At 36.3% G+C, this 19797-nt stretch overlaps 1 protein-coding gene and 1 pseudogene across 1 annotated transcript in view; one reads left to right on the plus strand and one right to left on the minus strand.

Annotated features, from left to right (window-relative positions):
• The window catches only part of Klhl13 (kelch like family member 13), a 182222-nt gene extending 163020 nt beyond the window's left edge, over positions 1-19202 (minus strand). The window contains exon 1 of the mRNA XM_077106678.1: positions 18923-19202. The gene's annotated coding sequence lies outside the window, so the exon portion shown is untranslated. The remainder of the gene's footprint in view (positions 1-18922) is intronic.
• A 300-nt stretch (positions 19203-19502) lies between these two features.
• Positions 19503-19797, plus strand: part of LOC143638647 (large ribosomal subunit protein uL15 pseudogene) — a 175007-nt pseudogene continuing 174712 nt past the window's right edge.

The raw sequence follows: 19797 nt of genomic DNA on the forward strand, positions 1-19797 counted from the left end.
CTAGAATTTTCCATGTAATAATTGTGGATTTCACTTGACTATGGGGAACTGAAACCATGGAAAGAGCATCTGCAGATAAGGGAAGACTACTGTACTCACTTAAAAATTAAGAAACCTACAGATTTGCAAAGTTGTGTAAACCCAAATAGAATAAAACCAAAGAAATCTACTCTAAAATATATCATATGTGAATTTTTAAAAATCACAAACAAAAAATCTGGAAAGCAGCTAGAGAGAAATGATACCTTACTTATAAGGGGGGAAAATTCATGTGACAGCAGAGTTTACATCAGAAACCATGGAGGCTATAAGAAAGGGGCACATGGAATTTTTCAAGAACTGAACAAAAGAACTGTGAACCCAGAATCCCATATCCAACAAAAACATCCTCCAGGAATGAAGAAGAGAAATCAAGGCATTTTCAGATGAAGGAAAACTAGGAATTTGCTGCCAGTAGGCCTACCCTGGAAGAACAACTAAAGGAAGTTCTCTAATCTGAAAGGAAATGATAAAAGAAAGAATCTTGGAACATCAGGAAGGAAGAAAGAACATGCTGAGAAACTATGAATAAATACAATAGACGTTCCTTACTTCACCCCTTGAATCCTCAAAATTATGTCTACAGTCATAATTATAACTCTATATCTTCATTGTGGAGGTAGGTATATGAATATAAAATGTGATTAAAAGTGGCATAAAACTATACACAGACACATTGTACCAATGCCAATATCTGAACTGTGATAAAGTACCTTAGTTAACTAAGATGTAACCATTGGGGGTGAACGGTACATGGAACCTCTCTGGACTACCTTTGCAAGTTCCTGGAAATCTGCATTTTTAAATGTTCTTTTAAGTGTCTAATCAAACTAGACTATTTTCTAATGTGAGGCAAATTCAAACAAATCCTATAAATAAAAGTTACAGGCAGCCATTATTAGTCTGGTGGTCAATTTTTTTTCTCATTTTGTTTTTCAAATATTTGCTCAAATAATTCACAATAATTTACTTGCTAAAAATATTCCCTACTACTTCATAACTATTATATTGCTGATTTAAACACTTACCTCATTCTTTTGATATATCTTCTTCTATAGATGTTTGTTTTAAATATAGCTGGAAAAATGAATTTAAGCAAAGTTCTTTTGATACCCAGATAAATATCATTAGCATAAAGTAATAATAACTAACATTCATCGTCTCTTACCATAGTGTAGGCACTGTTCTAAATAGTGAATGAAGTAGTACAAGTAGAAAGTAGAAGAGTCAGAGTCAGGCTTAGAGTCTATACTCTTAACCACTACACTATAATCCTATGTCTATATTGTTTAATCACCATTTCATATAACAGGACATATGCTGACATATACTCAGTACTTCCCATTCCACTCTACTTTTTAAATTATTTTAAGTACTTCAGTTAGGATTTCAACCAGATTGGGAAGTAGAACAAATACTTCTCAATAGATCATAGCTAGGAAATCCTAAGGACTGTTTTTATGTCTTAATGACACACTTGATAGCGGGACTTTCCTGAAGTATTATGAAAGGAAGTCTTATAATGACACATGATGGTAAAAAACTAGTTGCTGCAGATTTCCATGTTGTTATACAGGCTGAAGTTTACCAGATTTTCTAACAGACTAAAGAAAATTGAATCAAAGAAAAATCACACTTTTAGTATTTGCTAAAACACACTTACTTTTCAAAATGCTACATGAACTTAAGTTTATGTTGAAGTACAAAATATTAGAATAGTTTTATGCATTTAATTGTATACCATCTGAAACAAGTACTTTTAGGTAGGTTTCCTTAAAAAAAGGTTTAACAAATATTCCAGACTCATCAATACATCTTCAATGAACATCAATTTAAATGCTATTTTCCTTCTAATTCTTAGAAGAAATACATAAACTATTCACATATAGGTCTTTAAAAAGGGTACATATTAGTTTCATGTAGTCCTTGATGAAAGGGAAAAAAAGAAAACTATATAGGACATGTACTGATGTATAACTAAATTATTCACATTATATCAGTCACCTCCTTTAAAACTGCCCATGGTTCCCTTCAGTGGCATGTTATTCAAGTTCCTCCCCTTTCTGATTCCATTTGTCTGCTTTCTTCATTCTAAATACCACTCAACTAAACATATTTCCAAATTCTCCCATACATCCCTATGTTTCCACCTCTATGCATTCTGAGGTTGTAAATTTAGAGACTTTCAAAAGCCTGTGTTAAAGCCATTGATGTGTCCTTTCCAGATCCACATATATATTACCTTTAAAGAAAAACACTCATCCCTGACTATACCAATGAGTTATACTACTTATGAAGCAAATCTTGCTCTATGAGCCTACTTTTTGTTTGTCTATACAGAGTGAGAATTTAAGGTCCTCTTCTCATGCTTCTCATTTTTAGATAAAAGTTTAATGTACTGCAGACCTCTTCTTATTGTTCTTTAAAATACAATGTATCCTGTTATCTTGCTAAAAAAAAAAAAAAAAAACATTCTTAAACAAAATGGCTCAAATATCCATCAGGAGGCTTCATGCTTCTTCCACAAATTTGTGTAGTCTGTGAATGAATTGTGAAATAGCACAGGCTGGTGCTGCAGCTGCTACCATGTTCTCAGTTACTTCAGAAATTTTTACAGTTTATTGGCGTAACGTGAGAATTTATGCAATTATCCACAGTATGTCATGATTAATACAGGCACATTACTAATATCCCAAGCTTGCTGCTTGGGCTTACTTTTTCTATTAAGAAAAATTCCAACATTATGTTAACTATCACAAAAATTGGTGATAACTCATGTTTTTTTTCCTTTGAGCAAAAATGAGAACACATTAAGTTCACATTTTTAATTGGCATATTAGACAATGTGCCAGTTTCATAACCCATTCAGCTATCAACCTAGCACACCTATCAGTCAAATAAAACATAAAAATAATTCTCATTATATTTTTGCCTACTTAAATACTGCTCATGGATTCCCTCAGTAGCCTGTTATTTAAGTGTGTCTTCCTTTCTGGTACTAGTCATCTGTTTTCTGTCTTCATACAAATACCATTCAATTAAACATGTCCCCAAATTCTCCCATACATCTCTATCTTTCCATCTTTATGCATTTCCCACACCTTGAATGTCTTCTCATTTAAAAATCCTACCCAGAAATCAAGGGCCATTTCACAACCTAATTCCCTGGTCAAACCTACCTTGACTATTCCAACTTTTTCTATTCCTTTGTACCTTTATCTCAGGCATCTTTTTCATGTTTGTAAATACCATCTTCCCAATTATATTGAAAGCTCCTTGGGGATAGAGACACTTAATCAAGCATTTTAACTTTTCCCTTTCCATTACATGATATATCTTTCTAAAATAAGAAGGGCTGGGTTAAATGATATGTAAGGCTCCTCTCAATTCTAAAATTTTAGTTATTTTTTATAATCTTATATAACATATATTAACATATAATCACCTGGTATTTTTTAAACAATCTGATTTTATCAATATCTAGTATAAAATAACCCAGTCCTGGCTAATGGAAAACACTATAACTACATTACAGCAATTTCCAGATGGAAAATAAGCAGACCTGCCAGTTTGGCCAAGTAGCCATAATTAAAAAGTAAAATATTCATTCATCCATTTTCTCACTTAACAAACATTAAATTCAATTCTGTCCCAGGTATCATGTCAGACAACAGAGATAACTGACTTGGTGCCTGCCTTCAAGGAACTCACATCTAATGGGAAAGACAGAGAAGTAGAAATAGTACTTATAATAAAGGTTGCTAAAGAGAGAGACAAGCAATACTAAAGAAATACATGAAAGAAACACCTGGCATAGGTTGTAAAACAGAAGAGGCTCAAAGAAATCTTCCCAGAAGAGGTGTCATCCAACTAATCCCTGAAAGACAGGAAGTCATCAGCATTTCAGAAAGAGTGACAAGTGCAAAGAAAACAGGGGAAATTTGGGGAAGTGCAAGAAGTGTCAATAAGGCTGGAACTTAGAATGTAATATTGGGAGGGGTGAGAGAGGAGATGGAGGAAGAGGCATGAGTCAAATCATGTCCTGCTGACGAGTCTGAGATTTTATCCTGAAGCAAATGGGTAGCCAATGTTATGGAGATATTATCTCCAGTTAAGCCATGACATTGACCAAAGATTCAAGGTTTGCATTAGAGAAAATGCATAGTAGACAGTGTTGGGAATCCTCCAATCTGTTTTTCCATTCTCCACAGATTAATAAACTTTTCTGCAAAGCACATAGTCATGAGTGAAGGGCAATATTTTCCAGCCTCTCTTGTAGCTAGGTATGGCCATAGGTCTGAGTTCTGGTCAGTGGGGTATGTACAAGAGCAATGTGTATGAATGCCAAGTTATATCCTTAAATGGAAGGAGTGTTTCTCTGCTCCCTTTTCCATTCCTTTGGATGAAATTTCTTACAAAAGGGTAAAGGTGAAAATTATAAAATTAAAAATATACTTTAAAAAAAGAACAAAAAGTGAACAGAATATTGTAATTGCCTCATAGGATGAAGGTAGAATTTGACCTTGTTCACCACTGTATCTCCAGCACTTTGACCACAAGAGTGCTCAATAATTTTTGTTGAATGAATTTACATAAAATGCCTTATTTCCTCTCAGCAAAATAAGGTGCTGCCCTACATAGAATGGCTAATTAAACTCAGTAAGTCTCCATTATTTGCAGTCAAAGCAAATATAGCTATACAAGAGGTAGATGGATCTAATCCATATGAAGAGTCCTTCTAAACTAATACTCCAAACCATTTTAGACACTAAGTTAAAAATCAAACTGTTCTGAAGTAATCATTGATGAGTACACTGTAATAATATCATCTTTTAAATCAATAAATATTCCAAGCCACAGAAAACACAAAATTCACATTACTCTCAATCCTCTTTTCTAAATGATGTGATATTTTCTTATTCAAAATGGCCCTCTTAAACCAGACAAATTTGGCATGTTTTTATGTGCTTACTTCTAACCCTTTCCACATAGCCCAATATTGCAAAGTCTTAATGAACAAAATTTAGCCATAGGAAAAAAGCAGCATCACAATATAAACATCAAAATTTCTAAATCCAGCACCCTTTTTTTTTAACTCCACAGCATCTGATTCTCTGACTACAGGTGATGTCAACTGCCTTAATGATAAAACTGTGCTTCTGTCTAATTAATACAAAGATACACTTAGTTTTCTTCTTCTAGTGAAAGCAGTGCCATCTTGTCTAATCATATTCTACCCACCAGCTATGAGATCACTACAGCACTGCCACACGAGCAAATTAAAAATATACCTGAGATTTACAACAAATCACTTTTAGTGAATAAAGTCAACTTAAATTCAACTGCAACTTTGGGCCCTGAGTAGAAACTCAACCCAAGTACAAAATAAGCAAAGAAAAAATACTGAGGAAGTACAATAAAATTTCAAAGTCATTCCAAAATGAAAAGTAGTTAAAATCAGATGTAGTAAGAGACCAATTAAGATTAACTCATTTCAAAACACACCTATGTTCTTTAAAACATCTAAATATGTCTAAAGATTTTTTTAAATAATGAAAAGTAAATCGTAATTCCTAGCCTAAAAATAACACTGACTTTAACTTATTTAATGAAGACCTAAGAACAGTCTGTCTTCCCCAGCACACACAGATGTTTGGCTTGATAACTCCCACTACATTGAAATACAGTCCTTGACTATAACACTGACTGTATATTTTTGTGAAGCCTAAGTGACTGAAAAGCAAGGGGCTGAAAAAAATATTTCTGAATTTCAATTATTTCATAATATCTATATATATCATAATGATATTTTATAAAACATTTCCCATTACATGCCACCCCAATAATATGTCATAGCCCAAAAAAACAGTGTATTGCTTTTATTTCAATCATCTATCCACTAGTAACTTATATGAGGAATAATATTTAGAAATATTTTAAAATGACATTTTCCCCCCAGGAAATTTTTCAGGTATTTCTGATTCTGGCCCACTAGAATGCACAAAGAGGTTACCATTCACACTAATGGATTTAGCAGTTTTGTTTTTAAATACAAATCTTCCTTAGTTATTTATTACTAATATCAATATTTTATGACAAATATATAATGAGCAAATTTATATAATCAATTTGGATTAAGAATTTAAAATCAGATATATAATCCTCTGAAAGACTAGTCACTAATCAAACTGAAACTGAAAGAAGGAGTCTCCAACAATTTGGAGCTAGACTGAAAAAAAAAACACTATTAAGATCTGAGTTACACTAAGCAGACATCTATGAACATTTTGATAGGGAAGCAATAATATCATTGGTCACTCTAGTTCCATACCCCCCCATAACCACATTTGTTTCAAAACACATATCTCTTTGGGTAAATGATGAAAATGTTCTAAAATTGATAGTCACACAACTCATTAAATATACTAAAAACCATTGAATTGCATTCTTTAAATGGGTAAAGTGTCTGGTATGTCAATTATTTTATTTTTAAAAACAAGTTTGTGAAGGCAAATATTGCACCCCAAAATAGATCTCTAATATAGAGGATTCTCAATTTCATTTACTTTAAAATATTTATTATAGCTCAAACACTCACATATACAAAGAGACAGACACCTGTGCACACAAATGCACACACACACACACAGCTTTAGGCATTAAAATATTTTGAAATACTTTCCTTGCTTTTTAATACAACCCCATTCTTTGAAGTATCTTGCCACTACTTTTCTCGGATCATTGCTCTGTATTTCTCCAGAGTCTGTTTTTTAACAAGCCTTTTTTTAAAGCTATCATGCTCCCTTATATAATGTCCCATGCCATAAGCAGAATGAAAGGAAGTGTTTTGGTTAAAAGCACAGATTCAAAAATCAGACAGACTACATGGACTTTATACCTAGCTCTTCCACTTATTAGGTATGTACCCTTGAACAAGTTATCTACACTTCCCTCAGTTTCCTTAGCTACTTCTCCAACAGAGGATTAATATCCAGAATATATAAAGAAATCATAATACTCAATATCAAGCAAAAAAGCCATTTAATAAATGGGCAAATGAACTGAATAGACATTACTCTAAAAAAGAACAAATGACCAACAAGTATATGAAATATGTTCATCATCTTTATTCATCAGGGAAATGCAAATCAAAACTACATCTCACCTCAAATAAGAATGGCAATCAGCAATAATGCAAATAACAATAAATGCTGTGGAGGATATGGGGAAAGGAATTCTTATATACTCTGGGTGTAAATGTAAATTAGTAGAGCCACCATGGGAATCAGTATATTTCTCAAAAAATTACAAATAGAACCCCTCTCTGACCCAGCTATCCCACTCCTTGGTATTTATCCCAAAGAAATAAAGTCATCATACAATAGCAATACACACATACCAATATTTATTGCAACACTATTCACAATAACCTAGTTATACAATGTGTCCATTGACAAATAAACAGATAAAGAAAATGTGATACACACACACACACACACAATGGAGTATTATTGAGCCATAAAGAAAAACAAAATTATGTCACTTGTTGAAAAATGAATGGAATAGGAGAGCATCTTGTTAAGTAAAATTATCCAGATTCAGAAAGACAAGCATCATATGTTTTATCTCACATGTGGAAACTGGTTTAGGGAATAAACAGGATGCCCTGAATATGTGGAAAGGAGACCATCAACGAAGAGGAAGGGGATCAGGGGGAAGGGAGAGGAGCAGACAAGGGGAGGTACTGGGAAGTGAAATTGACCAAATATGTTATATGGATGTATGAGTATGCCACAATTAAACACCTCACTCTGTATAACTAATATGCACCAAAATATTTTAATTTTTTTAAAAAATCAAATAAATCAAGGGCATTCTATTCCTAATTCTACCTCACATGATGTGACCTTCTGCATGTTACTTAAACTCATTGTGCGTATTCCACAAGAGTAAATAAAATGAGAGTTAGCCATTCTTCAAAAGAAAGGTGCTCTATAAATAAAGGGCATTACCTTTATTTAAAATTTAACTAAGTACCTAAGGGAAGAGTAAGTCTAATTTTTCTAAAAATACTTTTTTTTGCAGTGCTGGGGATCAAACTCAGGGCCTCCCATGCTAGACAATTACTCCATTACTAAACTACATCCCCAGCCCTAAAAATGGATTTGGAAAATGTCTTTTCATCTTCAAATGATACTAATAACGATTGCTATCTATAAATGCACAGTGTACTGCTAATAAACATCTCATTAGTATAGTAATCTAAGCTGTTCATTAATCTGGATATATATTACAATAATAATTGTCACAAAACCTCTAAATATACAGAATAGTACCAATGTGTTACATGGGTTTTCTTTTTGGTACACCTGTGGTAGTCCACAGCTAGGTTGGCTCTCCAAGCATCATATCTGTCTGATTCATCTCATATTGGAAACAAGGGGAATCATTTAGGAAAGCAGGAATGATAGCTTAATATATTTTTAACTCAAAAAAATAGACTATACTTCCATCACCTGAAGATGCTCTCAATAATTCACTTAAACGTATCCATTCATTTATTAAAACTACTATTGACCTTTTTTGGTACTGGGGATTAAACCCAGGGGCACTTTATCGCTGAGATGCATTCCTAGACCTTTTTATTTTTTATTTTGATCTCACTGAGTTGCTGAGACTGGACTCAAATTTGTAATCCTCTTGCCTCAGCCTCCCAAGTCACTGGGATTACTGACATAACCCACAGTGCCCAGCTAACATTGACTTTTATCTTCTCTTACAATATTATTTGATTTGCTTCTAGAGTAACTACAATAAAATTTAACCATACCAACTCAAACTCTATAGAAAGAAATTATTCAAAAGGAATTAGCCCTTTGCCCAATGGCTTAACTTTTACAAATGCTTTAATATCGGAAACCTAAAAACTGAAACAATTCAAGATGCATCAAGAAAATTTGTTGTTGGGTATGTAGTTCAATGATAGGGTGCTTGTCAAGCACACAGAAAGCCCTGGTTCAATCCTGATAAGCACCAAAAAAAGTTATTAAAAAAAAGTTGTGACCTCTTTGATTATCAGAACACCAAAAGTTTTCATATTTAAAAGACAATATTGTAGTATATATTTTCCTGCATCTTCTTCCAGATAGATATTGAAATTTAAAATCTTATCAAACTGAATAATATCATATTTGAATATGTACTGGGTTAACTATTAAAAACTGATGTTTTTTTACATTCAATGTGATGCCATTTGTGAATAAGTAATAAGCCAAGGATTTACCATAAACTTTCTTGTCTGCTAGAAAATTGGTGTTACTTCTAAACAGTGTACTCAACATTTAAAAGGTACAAATTAAAAAACAAGCATACACACACATATATTTGTGTATACATATATATGACACACAATTTCCCTCACATTTTGCATTCTGCTTCATATGTGAATTGCAAAGTTCTTAAACTATGCTTCAAATTTTCAACTATTTCAGTCACTAATCCATGAAAAGGGTCAATAATAAGTATAGCTGTATCATGTATGTAGTGTAAACTGTGCTTAGTGCTTCCTATACATTATTTTATACACTACTTAAAACAGACAAAATAGTTTACAGGAGAAAAATTAAAACTCAGAGAGATGAAGCAAGTTGTCCACTATAATACTTCCCGTGATTCCAGAACCCAACATCTTAGCCATCAAATTCTACTACCTTCCTACTAAGAAGTATATAAGAAAGTATACAGAAAATTTTGTTGAAATGAACTATTCTTTAGAAATGTATGACTGTTCTTTAAAGGTGAGACCAAGAAACAAAACTCTAAAACTCTCTTATCCTCTTTTACTGAACAGAATCTAAAAGTAGTTCACACATAGATTATAAAGACTGTCCCTTAATCACCATCCTTAGTACCTACCTCTTTATAATCTTTAAGTAGTAACACAGCAATATGACAATGTCAGACCCTGCAAACTGTGCCTGGCATGAGAAAAGAAGAAAGTGGAAAAGCAATCATGAAAATTAATTGAAAGATTTAGTGTTTGACTTACATCATTTATTTTCATCCCTTTCTTCATTTGCCTTTTTCTTCTTTATCATTCTCATTTGGAGAAAATTAAATGATTACTTGGTAACAGGCACTGCTGACCTGTTTACAATACACTCTCAAACTGTAGAACCCTTTTACCAATGAAGCAAACTTTGACAATTTTCTTCTAGTAGGGAATACTTCAGTGGCCAGCAATTAACAAAATAATTTGCATACTGAATGTGTTATAAACAAAAGCAGCTTGAAAGTTAGCAAAGATAACTTCAAATCAGTGAGATAGACAAGTGTACATAGAATAGAGCAAAGCTTTTTTAAAAATATTTTTTTTTTTAGTTTTAGGTGGATACAATATCTTTATTTTTATGTGGTGCTGAGGATCGAACCAAGTGCCTTACAGGTGCCAAGCAAGCACTCTACCACTTGAGCCACAACCCCAGCCCCTAGAGCAAAGCTTTAACTGCATCAGCTGTGCTGCTTCAAGTTCATGGTCACTGTGTCCTAATAATCTCTCTTCTTAAAGATATCAGTTCCTTGACAAGCCCTTCACTATCCATCTTATTTACTACTCACCAACATCAGGGACTGAACACATTTTAAGATTTATACCACTATCAAACAATGTGTAGTCTTGAATTAAAAGAAATTGAACACCATAGAGAAAACATTAATATCCATTACCTTTATCACGGGTCATTATGGGAATTTAAGATTATGAAAATGTATGAGTATTTGACTAAAAGAAGAGATTTTGGCAACACAGCAGTTTCAATGGTCACTTAATGGTTACCACAGCTGCCCTTAAAAGCTGATACTTTCTCTTTAGTATTGGTTTTTATCTCAAATTTTCATATAAATATTGCATTCTAAAGTACAATGTATGAGTTTGTTTAAATATTTTCACATATTTTAAATTAACTACTAGTTGATGCTCTCTTAAATCTTTGTATAAAACAGATACTTCAAGAAAATGCAAGCTGTCAGGCATTATGGTACACATCTGCAATTCCAGCAATTTGGGATGCATTGGCAGGAGGATCACAAGTTCAAGGCCAGCCTCAGCAATATAGTGAAACTCTGTCTCAAAATTAAAAAAAAAAAATGGCTGGGGATGTGGCTCCGTGATAGAGTGTCCCTGGATTTAATCTCCAATAGAAGAAAGAAAGAAAGAGAGAGAGAGAGAGAGAGAGAGAGCGCAAGCAAGTAAGTGCAAGCCAGAGGGGGAGAGGGAGGGAGGGAGGGAGGGAGGGAGAAAGAAAAAGAAAAAGATAAGAAATGCCAAGGCACTCCATTTTGTGTCTCCTGAGGCATACTACCATGTTGTTAGCCTGCTCACTGAGTACGTGTGCTATAGTTTGAGGGAGCCCAAACTAGTGGAAAGAGCACTGGACAAAGTAAAGACATAGCCAGGAATGGTTGTGCACACCTGCAATCCCAACAATTCAGGAGGCTGAGGCAGCAGGATCACAAGTTCAAGGCCCACCTCAGCAACTCAGTGAAGCCCTTGGAAACTCAGAGACTCTCAAAATTTTTAAAAAAATTAAAAAGGGCTGGGGATGTGGCTTACTGATAAAGCACTTCTGGGTTCAATCTCTGGTACCAAGAAAAAAAAAGTAAGAGAAAAAAGAAAATATACCAATTGTGATTTATAAATATTGAAAAGGGAAATCAATAAAAACTATGCTTTTTAGTCTAATTGGGAAGAAAAGCTTGTCAAGATGTTATTTAATATTGAAAGGGAAGTTAGAATAATTAAAAAGCAATTCATGTAATAGACACTAAGGAAAGTTTTCAATTGACACTTGGATTTCCCTTTGTTTTTTCATCATTTCTGGTAATGCTGGGGATGGAACACAGGATGAAGCACATACTAGGCAAATTCTCTACCACTGAGCCATGCCCTCGGCCCCTTTTGTATGTTTTTTTATATTATTTCAAGAGTACAGAGGAAAGTAAAGGATTATAACATAGACTCATGCCCCCATGTAACCATGCATGATGCTAGAGCTGCTAAAGGCAGGAACCATGTATCATTTGTTTTATACCTTTCTTCTGCTTTTAATACAGACATCCATACACTTAGTTATATAAATTAGTAAAAAAAAATGTTTAGCAACTTCAAAGCACAGGCGTCTAATCATATTAAATAAAATCTTAACTGAATTCCATCTCCCCCCAAAAAAAGATTCTCTTGTCCTAAAGAACTAGTTGGTCTTAAGTAACAAAATAAAAACAAAAATCAATAAATAAATACTCTTTATGGTACTAAAGAGAACACTGAAAGGCCTGGATCTTTGCTTTGCCATATCTGCTTTCCTATAAGATTAGGACAATACAGCCAGCCCTCTATATTCAGAGTCATTGTAGGACTAAATCAGCATGTATCTACATGGTAACTATTTACATGGTAACCATTATGAGCAAGCTATTGGGAAAAGATAAAGTAATTTATTTACTTCCCTAATCTCTACCACCCACAGCATCAGCTTACTATGTGCAAGGCCATGATTTAAGCCCTTTACTGTGAGGTTTACAATCTCTTATCTGAAAACCTTGGTGCCAGATGTGATTCAAATTCAGAAATTTCCAGACTTTTAGATAGGCAATAGCCTGCATTAGCTACATATTATGTTTCAATAATGCTAAACAGAAAAGTTCCAAACTGAGGAAAATGAGTAATTATGTAATACCCCACTAAGGTCTGTGGTACTATCCCCATAAACATATTACTGATACTATAGCAAAAACAAGAAAAGATTAACAATAAGTAGAATAAAGACTATTAATGAAGACCACGAATATCAGTTTGAGCAATGTTCTGCTACCACTTGACATCTAACTGACCAAATTAATTTTTTATAATTTTCAGAACTTTTGAAACTTGAAAACTGTTAAATTGTGGGCCTAGCTAACACATCTGGTCCTTACAAGTGCCCTAACAGGTAAGTTCAATTATCTCTATTTTACAGATGTGGTGACTCAGGTACAGTGTTTAGCCAGCTTTTTCACCACTGTGACCAAAATACCTAACAAGAACAATTTAGAAGAGGAAAATGTATTTGAGGCTCATGGTTTCAAAGATCTCACTCCATTGATTTGGGGCTCAGGTGAGGCAGAACATCATGGTGAAAGAGTGTGGTAGAGGAAAGTGGCTCAGGACATAGCCACCAGGAAGTAGAGAGACCATTCCACTACCCAGGGACAAAATATATACCCCCAAATCATGCCCCCAATGACCTATCTCCTCCAGCCACATCATATCTGCCTATAGTTACCATCCAATTAATTCCTATCAGCATATTAATGCACTGATTAGGTTAAAGGTCTCATAACCCAGTCATTTCACCTCTAAACTTTCTTGCATTTTCTCACCAATAGCCTAGCTCCACAGCTTGTGCTCTTAACTTTGTTTCTAAATAACCTCTCTCAAAAACTGTTTCAGAAGACCACCAGGAGCCAGATGAGATGGCACATGCCTGTAATTCTGGAGACTCAGGTGGCTGAGGCAAAAATATTGCAAGTTCAAGGCCAATCTCAGCAACTTAGCAAAACCCTGTCTCAAATAAAAAATAAAAATGAATGGGGGTGTAGCTCAGCGTAGAACACCCTTGGACTTGATACCAAGTACTAGAAGAAAAAAAAACCTCAGAGGTACATGTGAGAAACAAAACAGTATTAACTTATATAAGTGTCCAAAAATAGGAGAAATATCATAAGGCAGTATATATTCATAACTTAATAACTATACAGTATACACCATATGCCAGGTGCTCAGAATACAATGATGGGAAACCAGACAAGGTTCAAGTCACCTTCATGGAGCCAGAGACCAGAAAAGTTCAGACATCAAATAAGATAATCATGACACAACAGGGAAAGTGTGTGCCTACTGCTCACATTCAGAGGAGAAAGAGATCAGACTCAGTGGCAGATGCTGTAATAGTGCCTGATATTTAAACTGTTCCTTGAAAAGGAAAGGGAAGAGCTTTTTTATTTTATTTTTTTAGTTGTTGATGGACCTTTATTTTATTTATTTACTTATATGTGGTGCTGAGAATCGAACCCAGTGCCTCACACATGCTAGGCAAGTGCTTTACCCCAGCCCAAGGAAGGGCTTTTCAAATGGATGGCATAGTTTCCATTTGAGAAGCACCCATTGTGCACCTACTGTATGCCAGGAATAATGCTAAATAAAAAAATTCCAAACTGGGAAAAATCAGTTGAAATTAACAGAAATTTATACGAGAATAATAAATACATGTGGGAAAGTAGACTGGGGTCAAATCATGAAAGACCCTTGAGTGCTCAGTTTAGGAGGTGGAACTTGACTCTGGAAGAGCTGCTAAAGAATTTTTGCAGGTCATCCCCCTACAATATTAGGATTTACCCCGTGGGACTTCAATTGCCATCTATGTTCCTATTTGGGGACATCTAGACCTCGAATCTGAATTGCTTTGAATTAACGGCTCAGAGCAATAAAATTAATTTAAGCTTCAAACATTAGAATAACCCTAATCTCTCCAGGAATAAAAGTATGGAAATTGAAAATGTTGGGAAGGCAATGGTTAAAGAGAAATGGAAAACCTCACTTAAAATTCCAAAGGCCATGACTAAACTTAGGATATTCCTTTTATACAGAAATGAAACTTCCAACCTTCCCAAGGAACATATTCCTATGAAAAATAAAACATCATTCTTAGAAAAACAAGCTCTTAAATTTAACAGTGATCTGATTTGAATCAAGTTGATGACAACTTATCTTGCAGTACAGGTGACAATGTGACAGTGGAAAGTGGACTACTTTTTAACATACTCTCCTCAAAGTCCCATTACCCCACCCTTTAACTAAGCAGAGTAGAACGGAACCACATATTGATTTAGCATACTTAATCAAAGAATCTCTCTCTCTCAGTTATTAATGTAGATGACTGATTAGCTGAACATTCTATTTCTCCTTAGCAAAACATTTATTTTTTTAGTTCCACAGGCTTACATTTTATTTTATAGTCAATTGCTTTCCACAGAAAACACTCTTCAATGACTTCTTACTGTTCTGAGAATCAAACTCAAATTCTTTCTCAAAGCTTCCAAGTCTTATCTATTAGCTGACTCCATCTAAGATCTCTAACATCTTCTGTAACCATTTCCCTGCCCAGCTCACTAGGTAGTGCCATTACTGGCTTTCTTTCTGTTCTTCATAAACTGCAAGCCTGATTTCCTGCCTCAAGACCTTAGTTCTTACTCTTCTCTCTGCAAGAACATTCTCTGGAGAATATACACCCATATCTTGACAAGGCAGACTCATTCTCTATTCTTTTTCAGGTATCTTCTCAAACATCACCTTCTCTAAGAGGCTGTATTTGTTGGGATTTTCCAGAGACAGAACGAAGAAATATGCACATAAATAAATATGTAGGGGAAATTATTAAAGGAATTGGCTTACACAATTATGGCAGCTTAGAGAGTCCCAAGACAGGCTATCTGCAAGCTGGAGACCCTGGGGTGCTGGTAGTGTGGCTCAGTCAAAGTCCAATGGCCTCAGAACCAAGGAGACAATGTTGTAACTCTCAGTTCAAGGAATGTTGAAAGCATGAGAACCCAAGGGGCCCCTGCTGTAAGCCCTGGAGCCCAAGTCCAAAGGCCAGCAAGCCTGGAGTCCTGATGTCCAAGGCCACAGAGAGAGTCTTTCTCAGCTCTGGGAAAGACCAGTTCACCTTCTGTATTTGTTCTCTCCAGCCAATTGGATACTCCAGCTTTCTGATCCTGAGGGAGGATCCTCCCCCACATAACCAATCAAAGTAACATACTGATCTCTGCAAACACCCTCACAGACACACCCAAAATAATGTTTTACCAGTTTCTAGGTATTCCTTACCCAGACAAATTGACACCTAAAATTAACCGTCATAGAGGCCTTCCCCCGCTTACTTAAATAGGCCCTTCCTTGTTCTCTGTGTCACATTCCCTTATTTTCTTACTTGTTATTACTACAATCTATAAGAATATTCTTCATTTGTTTATTTATTTTTTATCTATAACCTCTGATAGAATATGATTACTGTCATGTTCCACAAGAGCAATGATTATGGCTTACAAGTTTTAAGTGTGCCTAATACAGGGTCTTGGCATACAAAAGGCACTCAGCTGATTTTATAAATGAATTAATAAATGAATGAATAATACTCACAAACCTAATTGCTGCCAGGCACAGTAGCACACACCTATAATCCCAGGGACTCAGGAGGCTGGGGCAGGAGGACCTGAGCAACTTAGCAAGACCCTGTCTCAAGAGGGCTGAGAATGTAGTTCAGTGTGTCAGAGCAACCCTGGGTGCAAAGTCCAGTATGAAAGGAAAAAAAAAAATAAAAAGCTAATTGCTATGAGTCTCTCTAACTTGGTAAAGTCATTTTTTCCCCTAATTTTCAGATGTATTCTCTAGGGCTCTTCATTTTTCCTACACTTTTTCTACACTTTCTGAAGTCTGATGATTCCTGCCAAACTGTTGTATTATTTCATAGCAATAAAAATAGAGTTCAACTGACATATTACTTGAGAAGTCAGTAGTATATTAAACATCAAAAAATCAAACATTTTGAAAGCTGGTTAGTCTCATTTCACTACTGCAAGTCACATTACATGAAGAAACATAATTGAAAACAAGAAAGATAATACAATAGCAAACTGCAATTACACTTAATAACACCAGAAATATCCATTTTGATAACCTCTAGATGTACCAGGAGAGCTATTAAATATATATTGAGAAATCAGAGCAAAATGCTTATAGCTAACTCACATCCATGTTTTTCTTCTAAGCAAACATAAATAGTTTTACAATATAATCACATCAGTAGTAATTTTAGCTTGGATTCAGTATTAATAAGAAACACAAGAGAAAAAAGTAACAAAAATGGTATGCACTCCTATCCTTGAAATAGTCACAAGTTTGTATATCTTTTGAGAATGGGTTGCCAAAAAAATTAGACCTATAATGGTGTGCCTATTGGAACAAGTACTCTCTCCCTACAATTTTTAAATAGAACTTAAGTGAGCTCAGGAATTTACCAAATGAATGGGAAACAACACTTTCACCTGCAAGTTATCTAACTAAATTGATATCCAACAGCCTTTACTGCTCTTGTGAAAACTACTTTCTTCATAACATCAGCTAAACTCTACAGGGTCACACCACACAATTTAAAATGTGCTTATAAAAATGGCAGATTAAAGGCCTTGGGCAATTGAGACTCTTATTTATCTATGTTAAAAATATATCATCTGATGTTGTAGCAGAAAGTATTCTCATTGTCTCACTGCCAAAAGAAGTGCTACCAGGACAGTGAAATTTAGCCACTATCTTCATTTACAACTTGTTTTTTTCTGAGATTTCTGTCAATTAGTTCACATTGTGTCAGTGGCAACACCTGGTCACCCATCAAGCAAACAAATCTATTACTGTTAATTTTAAGGATTTTAATAAAAACTTGCAGTTAAGGGAGCTAATATTTTTAGATATAAAATGATGTCATGGCTACTTAGTTCATTTTTTCTCAGTTTTCAAATTTAAGCACTAGATATATCCTATTTCCAAAAACATAACTGCATACATCAGCATGGGCTTGTTTGCTGGTATTTGCCTCCACTTTCCATGTCTCCATTTAATTTTCTTTATATTACAAATGAACCTCAGTTTGAGTACTAAAATAGCAACTGCATGGGGAGAAAGTGATAAGCTGAAAGTAGGAGTTTGTTTGTTTTTTAAAAAAATAACTACAAGGTTTTAAAATGCTGTTTCTGCGGGGTTTACATAAATATGAGACGTACTGTAAGAAACTGTGGCTTCTTTTAAAGGGGAGGGGGCAGGTACCCTCCCAACAGAGGCAGTTTTAAACCTCCTCCAAGTCTCTCAGTTCCTATTCAATATGCTTAGTAACCAAACTATATTAACTTGAGTGATTTTTTTTTCCCCAAACCATTAAGGTCCTCTCAACTGCATTAAAAGGATGAGCATCCTAATTTACAGATTCAGGAATAGAACTAGGCATCACAAACCCTACCAGTTCTCCCTCTGTCAGGCCTGTTTAGCATCCTGTAAGCTTTAGGACCATGTACAAGGATTACACACAAACATATATACACACATTTCAAATGGCTATGATTCTTGAATTAAGTTATTGAAAACTAGAAAGACATTTTTCAAGTTCCTTAACAGATATTTACTAAAGAATATTTAATGAAGGAATGATCCCACCACTTTCAGTAAACGCAGGCTAAGCTGTAAGCCTCCAAAAAAAAAAAAAAATCATTAGTCAACTGTGATTAAACCAAAAACAGCCGAGACATTCAGAGCTAAGGATGTTCAAAACTAAGTTCAAAGCTTCGAGGAAAAAGAATGTGCTCCTAACTTGGGAGCCAGCAGCACAGCCTCCCAAGTTAGAAGATTGTGACGAAGGGATGGGTTAAGAAGGCACAAAGCAGAAACTGTTAGACAGAGGGCCGAGGTGGACATCGGAACCCCAGACTATCAGGGCAGCGACCTAGAAGCCCAGAGAAGATCTTGGAAAGATGACAAAGAGCACAGGAAAACTGGGTTCTAGGATCCTATAAGAACCCAGGTATCTGGCGGGGTCAGAGGGACCTGGAGTTGGCAAAGATGCAGGGATAAGGGAGCGCACGCGGTAGAAAAGGCAAAAGGGGGGTGCGCACAGAGCGAAGCGGATTCCCCGCCCCAGTGTCCCTGATGCAGATCAACTCTTTGCCTTGCACCACGAGCACCGCCAGGTCCCAGAGGCAGGGAAGCGGCTAATGGAACCCCTGTGACTTCAGCAACCTGCCTCACCTTGTTTGCCGCGTCCCTGCGCCCCAGCCGCTCGTCCGCCAGCTGCTGCGCTCCGAGGGCCGAAGAGCGAGTAGCGCAGCGCAATCAAGGCTCGCTCCTGCTGCAAGGCACCAGCACCCGTACCTCTGCACCCCTGTTCGCCCAGGCCACTTCACCCTGTCCTCAAGCAGGAGGAAAGCACAGACCCTAACCCAAAAGCCGCTCCAGTTATTTTCAAAAGTCCCCGTTCCAGGCTTCCTGGGAATGGGAGAGGAGCTGCTGCGGCCGCAGCGGCAGTGCCTCCGCCTGACCTCACCAGGGGATGGGCGGGGGGGGGGGGGGGGTAAGGGAGGGGGGCGGGAACCCAGCTGGGGAGGGGAGGGGGGAGTGGTGGGAGGGAGCGCGCGGGCGGGGGAAACATGGCGGCGGGGGTGGCCCCGGCGGCGCCTGCGCGGGAGGCCGGGGGAGCTAGGGCTAGGACCAAGTGTGGGGTCAGAGCTGAACTCCCTGGCCAATGCGTGGCAAGGCTGGGCCTGGAAGCAGGATGACTGCCAAATGGCCCTCACGCCTCTGAAACCGGGAAACTCGGGTGTGAGCCCACATGGCTTCTAGTACCCAAGAGGAAGAAGTGAAAACTGTCAAGTATACAGGGACAACAGAGCAGCCGCCCCAGGTTAGCCAAGGAGGTCGTCTGTTTGTCCTGACAGCCTGGATCTTGGTCTCTCATATTCATGGCAAGGCCCAGGTAAAGGGTATTCTCTGGAAGCAGTGCAGTGAAGCCCACACCTCAAAATAAGCCTGTCCAAGTTTCTCACAAAACTGTTCATCACTCTCCTCCTTCCTAATGGAGTACAGCATACTAAGAAAGAGAAAGAATAACAACTACAAATATAGCA

The sequence above is a fragment of the Callospermophilus lateralis genome, chromosome X, assembly GCF_048772815.1.
Source record: "Callospermophilus lateralis isolate mCalLat2 chromosome X, mCalLat2.hap1, whole genome shotgun sequence".
Taxonomy (NCBI): Eukaryota; Metazoa; Chordata; class Mammalia; order Rodentia; family Sciuridae; genus Callospermophilus; species Callospermophilus lateralis.